Here is an 11,692-nt window from a genome sequence, read left to right as displayed (position 1 = left end):
TCGCGACCATCGGGCTTGCGACGAGACCCTGCGGTAGGGTCTCGTTGCCGCAAGCCCTGGAGTGCTTTTGGCTCTTGTGATGTCAGTGGGGCCGGCCCCAGACAGTAGGCGTTCCCATAGGAACGCCTCCATCTGGGCAGCCACGCCACCGGCACGCCCACCAAAGGGGGCGTGCTGTCAATCACCATTGACAGCACGCCCCCTTTGGTGCGAGACCCATAACGACGGCTTGGCCGTCGTTATTCGGGTCTCGCGCATGCGCACGACGGAGCCAGCTCCCTCGTGCGCATGCGCACTTGGGCAACATCGACCCGCTTGTGAGCGCTCACGAGCAGGTCTGAATCAGGCCCTCAGTCCTCAAGGCTGGTTTTAAGGATATCCATGCTTGTGCACAGATGGTATAATCACACTGACTGAGGTACTAATTGAGTCACATGTGCTTAAGTGTGGATAACCTTAAAACCTGTACTGCCTTCAGGACCTAGTTTGGGAACCACTGACATAGGCGGTACCCTAAATAGAGGGTATGCGTGCTGGGATCCCTCTGCGATGGGCGCCATATGCTGCTGCCAGTTGTTAAGCAACTGCACCTCAAAACAGGACCTGAAAGGAGAGGACATTGCCATACCTCATGCAGGGGACATGGCTACCAGGTCCTATTGTATACAAAGACACTGGCAGCTCTGTAGGGTCAAGGTGAAGATTATGTAACATAGATCGCCAGCATATGCTACAAGTGAAAGGTAGAAAACATGAGATGGCACATAGGCTAAACTGGAAAGAAGAAAGCATGGCATGTCAGTAAAAAAATGTCAATTCAAGTTCATATAAATAACGATATTAGAGGAAGAATGCCAAACTATAGTGTTCATTTAGTTCCAGTTGGGCTGATGATGACAAGTCTATTGATCAATGTTGCTTCCAAATGGAGTATAAGGTTGGAACGATGACCTCCCTGTGAAGGGATAGGTACATGGTATATAACATGATTGTCTTACAAATTGCAGATCGATGAAGGGACTTCCATTCTCATATTGTTTGTTCTGTTTTGCCAATATAAGTTAAATTGCAAGAACATATGAGTTGTTGAGGCAGTTCAGCTAGTGCTATATCTTGATGGATGATTTGAGTTTAGGGTGTCGGATATATTCTCCTGTGTTCATGGATTTGCACTTAATACACTTATAACACATTTTTTAATGTTTGGTATCTTCATAGGAAAGGTTCCGTCCTCTATATCCCGTAATGGGTGGACCAACAAAAATCTAATGTTTGGACCCCTCTGGTGGCTGAGGAGTTGTTTTGTTTGATGTAGGGAAGCTATTGACGTCTGTGCTTTTCATGTATAGAGAAGTAGTAATATTCGAGTCTCTGATGGATTTGTTGACGCCGAGAAAACGAGTCATGTGATGGTTGTAGTTCAAAGTCAGTTTGACTGGGAACTATTTGTTATTAATGGAAGTGACCAGATTTTCAAGCTGTAGTGCTGTATCTGTCCAAATCAGGAAGATATAATCGATATACTGTTTATATATTATAATGTTGAGCCATAATGTTGGTAGAGAAGATGTTCATTCTCAAAGTCGAGCATGGAGATATTCGTGTAAGCAGGCGGCATGGCTGCTCCAATCGCGGCACCTGTCAGTTTCGGGCAATACTCCCCTTCAAACAAAAAAATAGTTGTTACTGAGTAACAACTCCAACAATGTTAACAAAAAGTCCAGTTTCAGGCCTGAATATTCAAGATTATTCATCAGGAATTTATGGACAGCTGTCACACCTTGTGAATTTGGTATACAAGTGTATAGGCTGACCACATCTAGTGTAGCTACAGTAGCAGGGTATGAAGTGATAGTTCTGGTATTTCCTCTAGGGCCAAGAGGAAGTCAAGTAGTGTCACATAGATGGCTAAATGTTTTAGTTATGCATGCTTGAAGAAATTAGTCAATAAATTGTGCCAAAGGCTATTTGAGCAATCCAATGGTCAAAATTATCAGTCGTCCCTGAGGTTTCTGAAGTCTCTTGTGAATCTTGGGCAGAGTATAGATAAATGATCTTTTTGAAAATGGGAACATAAGACAGCTTGTTGTTGTTGTTGTTTTTTTTTAATACCATCTGGGAATCAATCTCTTCTTTGATGGTGGAACAACTAGGGCTTTGAGTTCAGATGTTGGATCATTTTCAAGTTTGCTGTATGTTGTAGTATGGCTCAATTGCCCAAGGATTTCAGCACAGTAGTCTTGCAGGACGATTGCTCCTCCTTTATCTGCCTTGTGAGATACAACTCCTGGTAATTTAGACAGGTGTAGTAATGCAAGGTATTCATTGTGGGGTAAGTTGTTTTGAAACTTGGTGGAGGCATCAGAGACTTCTTCATTAAGTCTGTGAAGGAATGTCTGTATTGATGCATTACTGGACTGTGGATCAAATATGGACTTTGGGGGTCATTCAGACCCACTCGCGAGCAAAGGACGCTCGCAAGCGGGTCGATGTTGCCCCACTGCGCATGCGCACGACGGAGGGAGCTCCGTCGTGCGCGAGACCCGGATAGCGACGGTCTCTCCGTCGCTCCAGGTCTTGCACCAAAGGGGGCGTGCTGTCGATGTTGATTGACAGCACGCCCCCTTTGGTGGGCGTGCCAGGGCGTGGCTGCCAGACGGAGGCGTTCCCATGGGAACGCCTGCCGTCTGAAGCCGGCCCCACTGACATCACTAGTGATGTCAGTGGGAGTGATTTTGGCTCTGATAGAGCCAAAATCACTCCTGGGCTTGCGTCAGCGAGACCCTACCGCAGGGTCTCGTCGCAAGCCCCATGGTCGCGATGGTCAAAGACCATCTTTTTGGCCGCTCGCATATGCTGTGGGTGGTCACCCACAGCTATACGAGCGGCCAGAAGGCCGCTCCATTTTCAGGTAGGAGGGCACTGATTCAGAGCGAGCGCTCTGGTCAGAGCGTTCAGCTCTGAATCAGGCCCTTTGTATTTGTTTGACACAGCAATGAGGGCCCAAAAACTGGGCATAAATCAAGTCCCACCAGATGAGGGCAACAGTGGAAATGCCTTCAAGAAATCCACATCGAGGAAGAAAGCCTAGTGTACAGCCTTACCAACTATAAGCTCTATGAGTCCTCCTATCTTTTGTGCCAACCACCAAAGTTTCCGTCTTCAGCTGAAATTATACAGAATGGGCCGCTTTTTACATCTAAAGGACTTTTTTGATAAAGCACAATCTGCCTTTCAGGAAGTCCTACTTTCCAAACTAAGAACTAAGGGCCTGATTCAGAGGCGCTCGTAAAAAGCGAGCACTTGCTCTGAATCAGGGTGGGCGCTCTTTTTTTTAGTTGCGGCCTCCTGGCCGCTTGCATAGCTGTGGGTGACCACCCACAGCTATTGCGAGCGGCTATGATGATGGTCGTGATGGTCAAGACCATCGGGCTTGCGACGAGACCCTTGTGGTAGGGTCTTGTGGCTGCAAGCCCCAGAGAACTTCTGGCTCAAATAGAGCCGGAAGCTCTCTCACTGACATCACTGGTGATGTCAGTGGGGCTGCCCACAAACGGCAGGCATTCGCATGGGAACGCCTCAGTTTGTGAAGCCACCCCCCCGCCACACCTACAAAACGGGGTGAGCTGTCGATCAACATCGACAGTCGCCCCTTTTGTAGTGAGTCCCGGAGCGAGCGCTTTTTGCGCTCGCTCCGGGGCACGCGCAGTGCACACGCCGCGCATGCGCACTGGGCCACCATCGACCCTCTTGCGAGCGGGTCTGAATCAGGCCCTAAGTCTGTATGATCCACAGTCCAGTAATGCGACTGCCAGCCTACTCCCAGCTCCTCTGTGATGCGCAGGAAACCAGAGGGCAGCTGGGACTTAGTTTTGACAAAAGTCTCTTCTTGCTGAATTTTCGGCTCTGTGCTGAGCTTCCAGGTACTCTGTATCTGAACGGTACCAGGGACTGATTCATCAAGGATCACAATTGCAAAGCTGCACGCAGGCAGCTTTGCAATGCGATCCTTGCAATCATGAAAATACAGCAGGAGGTGTAGGACACCCCCTGCTGCATTTGCGATCCCACGCACTGCGACTGAGGTCACAGTGCTGGGATCACCATCGCGACCATCGACGGTCCATGGTCGCGATGGTGGACAGCCGACCAGCTGAGTAAGCATCAGCTTACTCAGGCTGGCCAGCTTGCGAGCCCAGCAGACTGCGTACGTCCATGCAGTCTCTGTACTGGCCACTCTCGGAAAATGGGGCAGACACACCCCGTTTCTGGGAACACAGGCCACCACCGCCCCTTAAAAGCCTCTGCCTGTCAATGAGGCAGAGGCATTTAAGGGCTAGCGTGCGTGTTAGCAGGACCCATTCTGCACACTCACAGAATGGGTCCTGTGCATGTGCAGATCCCCGATAATCGTGAATCTGTGTTCAGCAGTGCACTTGCGTGCACTGCTCAAATAGCCCCCCAGTACGTTATATCCAGTTCCTATATCTGGTAAACAAGTCTCCTATACCATCTTGCACTCTAGTCTGGTTTTTAACCATTGAGACTTGTTCTTACAGCCACCATCGGTTCAGCCTATACCTCCAGCCATCAATCTCATCCGATGCTTCCAACATTGGACTCATATTAATTAAGTTCTTCAACATCGGTCTCAAACCGATCAAGTTCTTCAAATCATCAACATCAGTCTCAAACCAATCCAGCTCTCTATCCAGCATCATCGGTCCCAATCTGATTCTGCTCATTCATTCAGTATCATCATCTACAGTTCTCATTCCAACCTGTGGTTTAATAAAGACATTCCATTATTGTTCTCGCCTTCGGGCCCATCATCCTCTACAATACATGAGATAATCCTGGCTCAAGTCACCCAGGTTTATTCACACATCCCAAGTCTCCTCTTCAGCCTCCCACGCCTGTTCCAGCCCAAACCAACCCTCAAGCGTGACACTGTGGGACACGGACCAACTAGTGACATACTTAGATGTAGTGACACACAGTATGAGAATCACTGATTTAGGAGACGGACATTAGCACAGGAGAAAATTATGTTATGGTCAAATACAGGGGCATAATTGTAAAACTATTGAATGAGAATATTGTGCACGTCGCCAAAGGGGGGAACTTGTTCCGCATCCTTGGCCTTCTTGGCACCCCTGCCCTTTCCCAATTTAAAGGTTAAAATGAAAAAACCCTCATAGAATGCCCAACACTTGGAACCGCATTGATTATGAACCTGAAGCTGGCTATCAAATTCTTTTATTATAGCTGAAATGTCCCATGCTCTTCCCACACTAGGAACCTGGGTGAAGCAGACAGGAGTATCTGCTGCTACTTCCACTTTTACATTGTATCTAAGCTGCACAAAAGCCCCTTACTGTATCCTTTACTCCCTGGTTTTGTCTCACTATGGGGTCTATTTACTAAGCAGTGTTAGGAGACAGAGTGAAAGTGATAAGAAAGTGATAAGGTGCCAGCCAATCAGCTCCCAACTGTCATCTCACAGGCTGTGTTCGAAAAATGACAGTTGGGAGCTGATTGGCTGGCACCTTATCACTTTTCACTCTGTCTACTAACACTGCTTAGTAACTAGACCCCTAAGTGTAGAAAGGTGTAAATGTCAGCGCTCATAAGGGCCTGATTCAGAGATGGACGCTAATGCGAACGCATCTGTGATTTCGCACGGACCGCAGCTGCGAAAATATGTTAGTAGTTTCAAAGCTTACCCGAGCCCACTACTGCCTTCTCATGTGCTGCCGACATCGCGTACCAGCATAAATATCGGTAACATCGACGGACATCGGCCAGCCATGCAACCCTTGCGGAAGGTCTGATCTGTCTCAAATACAGCGGCTCTCCTGAATCGCAGAGAGCTCTCATAGTGCGTATGTGATTGCAATGGCTAATTTATGCACGCGTTTAGATGGTCAGACATGCCTGCGTTTTTCTAACCACCCCCCCGATACCTCACCCCAAACACCCACTACCAGTCACCCACTTTGCAAATGGGTTCTCGGTGCGTGTAGAATTGCAAGACAATCGCTGCACTGCGCAGTGCGATTTTGATGCATACGCAATAGCAAAAAATTGCTCGATCTGCGTAAAAATTGCCATTGCCCACATCTCTGAATCAGACCTACATACAGTATATATGTGCACACTAATGAAAAGCACATTTCATTTTAGACCTGTGCCAAACTCTACATCAGCCATTTAGTTGAAAGTGTACATATTAATGTATAGTGGAAAGCTGTTAAATAGTTATATAGTAATGTGTTTCAAAAGGAGCTAATGCTAGACTTTCTCTGCAGCCTCCAATCTGTTAGTAATCTGTGACTTTTGTGCAAATAACTAACCATAATACATACAATATTTAATTGCATAATGTACATGTATTAAGCATATGCATATATTATGAATGTTTTATCTCTTTTGGTCTTTTAGAATATTTAAATAGAAATTTTTCATGTGTTTAATGCATTATAAAACTTGAGCGTTCTATATTGTAATTGCTAAGAAATAGGTAACGTCTGAATTCTTTTGCTCCCTTTCACACTTGTAGTTTCCATGTCACCCGTCTCTATGGTTTCTAGACGCACAATCTCTTTTTTTCCCTAACAAGACAGTTTGGCAGTAAAACAAAAATTAATCTGTGGAACAGAAGGATTTATCTCCTAACATTTATCAGCAATGTGTTACAATGCTGAATACAGCACGTACCTCCAAGATACTGTCACTGATGTAACCAGATCCTATGAAGATATTTTCTTTCAAACACATATAAAAACAGACTTATCTTTTAAACATTTTTACAGAAAGTAACCATCAAGTACAATATATATATATATATATATATATATATATATATATACACATATACACACACACACATACAAACACTTTTCTCTAAGTGCTTCTAACAGTAACAGTTGCAAAGTCTCAAGGAACTACAAGTCCCAGAATTTCTGTTTGCAAAAAATAAAGCCAACCAGTTTCCAAAGAATTTGGAGTTCCACAGCCGGTTTCACTTGCATTCAGTCCGCCATAATCAGGCCGGCGTCTTCCCCTTTATAGATCCCGAATCCAAACAGCGGGTATTGTATATTTCTAAAATAAAGCAAGAGTGCACCAAAAGTGTATGAATCAATTACATTTAATCAGCAACCCTTTAAAACAATTCTAAAACTCTATACCAAAAATGGCGGTATATATAACCGCAAGTGTAACAGCATGAAAAATATAACATCCACAGCAATGATGATGCTCACAGCAGGATGCGCTCTCCGTCTGTCTCCTTCCAAAACTGGGCCACGCCCCTACTAGTTCCATTACTGGGACTTCGTCAGAGGGCTAGCTCAGCATCTCCACGACATCCACTATATACTATTTAGCTGTTGATCACCTGTGTGCATAATTATCTCATTATCCTGCACACAGTATTTTAATCAGTCAATTAGTGCAACATCAATTCTCACTATACAAAGTGCTATGTTGTTAACTCCATAAGATAACATACAATGGTTAGAAATTGCAATGCATCTCCGATACACAATAATCTCATATATTACCATAGCAGTACATGTAACACAAAATATACAATAAAAAGAATGCATTTTATCTAAAAAGTTAAAATAGCAATGCTCTTTCTTCATCCTTACAAATTAATTACTAACTAGATCTCTTTCTAAAAATATATATAAAATCATCCTAAAATAAATTTCATTCTAAAAAGGCGTGATTTCAAATCCTTTGTTTAACCCATAAGGATGCAGTGTGTTTAAGGTTATTATCCAGTATGTCTCCCGCCTGTATAACAGGTTCAATCTATCACCACCACTCTCATTTAAGACATGTTCTAACCCCATATATCTCATTGTACTAGGATCATTACCCTGACAGGTTTTAAAGTGTCTGGGCACATTGTGGTTCTCTACATTATTCTTTATATTCCTGATATGCTCAAGGACTCTGATTTTTAATGCCCTCTTTGTCTTCCCAACATATCTTTTTCCACAGCCGCAAATTAGCATATAAACCACATATACATACCTCTCAACATGACCCATTCCAGGAGGGACAAAATGCTCTATTCCTGGACTTCCCTCTTAATGTATGATTGCCATCACCTGTGTGAAAACACCTTTCTCAAATAAATTAATTAGTTCAACACAGGTGATGGCAAACATAAATTAAGAGGGAAGTCCAGGAACAGAGCATTTTGTCCCTCCTGGAATGGGTCATGTTGGGAGGTATACATATGTGGTATTACAGTTAATAAATCCCTTTACCTTATACTCTTTCTTTTGATCCTTTCCTAAAAATGTTTTTTTACCTGTCAAACCATACGGATATGTTTTACATTTCCCACAGGAAAAAAAACCTTGTATTCTATTCATGGTCACGTCTTGCTTTCCAGATTCTTTCAGGGGCTGCAATAAACTGGGTGATCTTGTCCGTGTAAACACTATTTCAGATAAAACTGGATCCATTTTAACAATATATCAGTACTTATTTAAAATCTTCCGTATATCATTACTTTGTGCATTATATTATACTGAGTCACGAAAGGACATTTAAACCTCGTGTATTCTGCCTCATTCCAGAGTGTGTGTGTGTATATATATATATATATATATATATATATATATAGAAATCCAAGATAGGCAGCACTCCCACTATAACCAAAAATAATAAGCTCTGGTGCCTTCCTGAGTATCCCTCAGCGAGGATCCAACATAAATAGAAATGAAGGCGGCACTCAGATATACAATACCAACACACAGCTGGTTTGAAGTTAGATCAACGTTTTAAGACTTTATTGTCTCGTAATCAGGATAAATAACACAAACAAACACTAACCTTATATAACCTCCACCCTCACCGAGTGTATCTCTGGACAGTGACCCGCCCGGAAGGCGCACAAATGTGTTATATATACGTTGCCCAAAATTCATAAATGTATGATTAATCCACCAGGGCGGCCGATTATTGTGGCTAGAGGCTCCCTATTTCAGGCATTGTCCACTTACCTGGATGCTTTACTGCAACCATGCATTACAGGTAGTCCTGGCTTTATTTTGAATACTACAGCTTTCCTTAATATGTTGAACCAAGTGAGTCACCTACCATCAGATTGCTTTTTGTGTAGTGTTGACATATCCAACTTATACACTATCATTCCTAATAATGAAGGTTTAGCTGCAGCGAGAACACTGATTGTTGATAATTGTCACAACTCCCGGATGGTTATGGATGCGTCCCGTATTAGGGAGTTGACTAGACCTAAGCCTGAGGCTCGGAGTCTAATGTGCCGGCGTTATTCACCAGGGACCCTCGCAAGAAGGTATGGGCTTGGCTGCGTCCGACACACAGGTCGCGGCCCTCAGGATAGGTTCCCTTATACAGGTGCTGGTAAACTCCAGATGAAGCAGAAAAGACATATAGCTTAGTCGACAGGCCGGGTCAGAGCCAACGGACTTAGACGGTACCAGGGAGCAGGTGTAAACAGGTCACAGGGAATAGCCAAAGTCAAAACCAGATATCAGATGCAGTACCAGGGGTCAGGCGCAATCAGGGTCACAAACGAAGCCGAGGTCAGGAACAGGTAATGGAATATCACAGGAACGCTGGAGTCTGGTAAATGAGCCTGATAGCAGTGGTGGTTTTCTGCACAAAGGAGCCACAGGTTAGAACTGAACTCTAGGAAGCAACACTTTGCTCAGGCACCAGTGGGAGTTCTCACAGGGGATATGACTCTGCTGCAAGTCCCTGATAGGCTGCTGAGGTCAGTTGAGGCAGGAGCACTCTCACTGGAAGAATGCTATCAGCTGACATAGCGCCTGATGGTGATGTCACTGCATGGTTCCCGAACAAGGTCAAGCAGAAATCCTGCCCTGCAGCAAATGGCAAGGTAAGTCACACAATTTGTGCAGAGTGTGACAATAATGAGTTATACAAGGGGCCCCATGTCAATTTGTTCCTGCTGCTCCTAGAGATGATTATTACGCATAATTACTTCCTTTATAATGGTAAATGTTACCTGTAAGTCTCTGGATGTGCAATGGGGTCCAATGTGGCCCCATCCTATGCAAATGCATACATGCTTGTTGCAGAGCATGATATTTTTTTCAGCAATCCTTTGATTAGTGGTAACATTAAAGCATATTGTCGTTATATTGACGACGTGCTCATAATCTGGTCTGGCACTGAACAACAATTTATAGATTTTATTACACAACACAATGACACGACCAGTCCCATAAAGTTCACTTATCATATTTATGCCCATAGGGTGAACTTTTTAGATGTGGAGGTATCTTTATATGACGGGCAACTTACCACTTCTCTATTTCAGAAAGCCACTGATTGGAACACGCTCTTGCATGCCAGCAGCTGTCATCCCAAGCCTTGTAAATATGGACTGCCTTTTTCGCAGTTTATTCGAGCCAGACGTATCTGTAGCGATATCAAGGTAACAGAGAAACATATAGACACCATGTTACTCAAATTTTTGGCTCGTGGTTATAAATATGAAGAACTGCTGAAGGCTAAGATGCGTGCTATGTCCTCTTTGCTAGAACAGTTGTTATCTAAGAAAAAACAGGATGATACTAAAAAGGTTATACCATTGGTCAATCATTACCATCCCCTGAGCTTCAAAATTAGTAGCATTGCCAAGCAACTTTGGCCTATAGTACAGTCAGACCCCTCTTTAAACCTGGCAGATACACAGATTATGCCCTGCTATACCAGGGGATGCGGTCTGATAGATAAACTGGTATGTACTGACATCTCTACTCAATGCAATACATCTTCCAGTTTCTTAACCCTCGAATATGGATGTTATAGATGTTTGAACTGCTTGATTTGCCGGTACATGAATATTAGTTACTAGCTTTAGACATCCCCTTAGTGGTAAACCGATTGATATACAACACAGACTAACTTGCCTTACTAAATTCGTGGTGTACCTCATAACATGTTCTTGTGGACTAATTTATGTAGAGAAGACCGAGAGAACAATTAGGGAGAGGATGGCTCTACATCGTTCTGCAATTAAAATAGCGTTAGCTAGCAAGCACAGTGATCAGCCTGTAGCCAGGCATTTTCTCAATGCTGGACATAGTCTTTCCACAATACGGTTCATTTTAATTGATCACATTCCTGCATCTATTTGCCGTGGTGACCGGGCAGGTAAACTGCTGTGCTGTGAATCTCAGTGGATTCACAGATTAGGCACTATGGCACCCAGAGGATTCAATGAGTCTATATGTCTTCATTGCTTCATTTAATCTACCACATGTAATATGTACTTCATTCATTAACCACCACGAGATTGCAGTTGTGATATTTATGTTTGATACATTTTTGATACCATAATGATTGTATGCTACATGTCTGCATTTTTCTGGTTTCTGATGCCCGTGACAGTTTGTGATACAACATTCGGGGTTTCCGCTATTTATACATGTATTGTACTGTGTTACTAGATGTATAGTTGTTTTATGGGGCTGCCCCGCTTCGTCATATGGTCCAGATGCCCTGTCTATAATCATTGCATGTTGCAGGGGTTATTCATATATTTATTTATATTTTATAATCTGCTTGCTTTGATGGGCTTGGTGACACTTTTTAAAGCACTTATTTTATGTACAATGTTTTATGTGTATAATGTTGTCCTGGAGACGGACCC

This window comes from Taudactylus pleione, unplaced genomic scaffold (genome assembly GCF_031769625.1).
Source record: "Taudactylus pleione unplaced genomic scaffold, aTauple2 ptg000487l, whole genome shotgun sequence".
Taxonomy (NCBI): domain Eukaryota; kingdom Metazoa; phylum Chordata; class Amphibia; order Anura; family Myobatrachidae; genus Taudactylus; species Taudactylus pleione.
Note: the sequence above shows the minus strand (reverse complement) of the source record.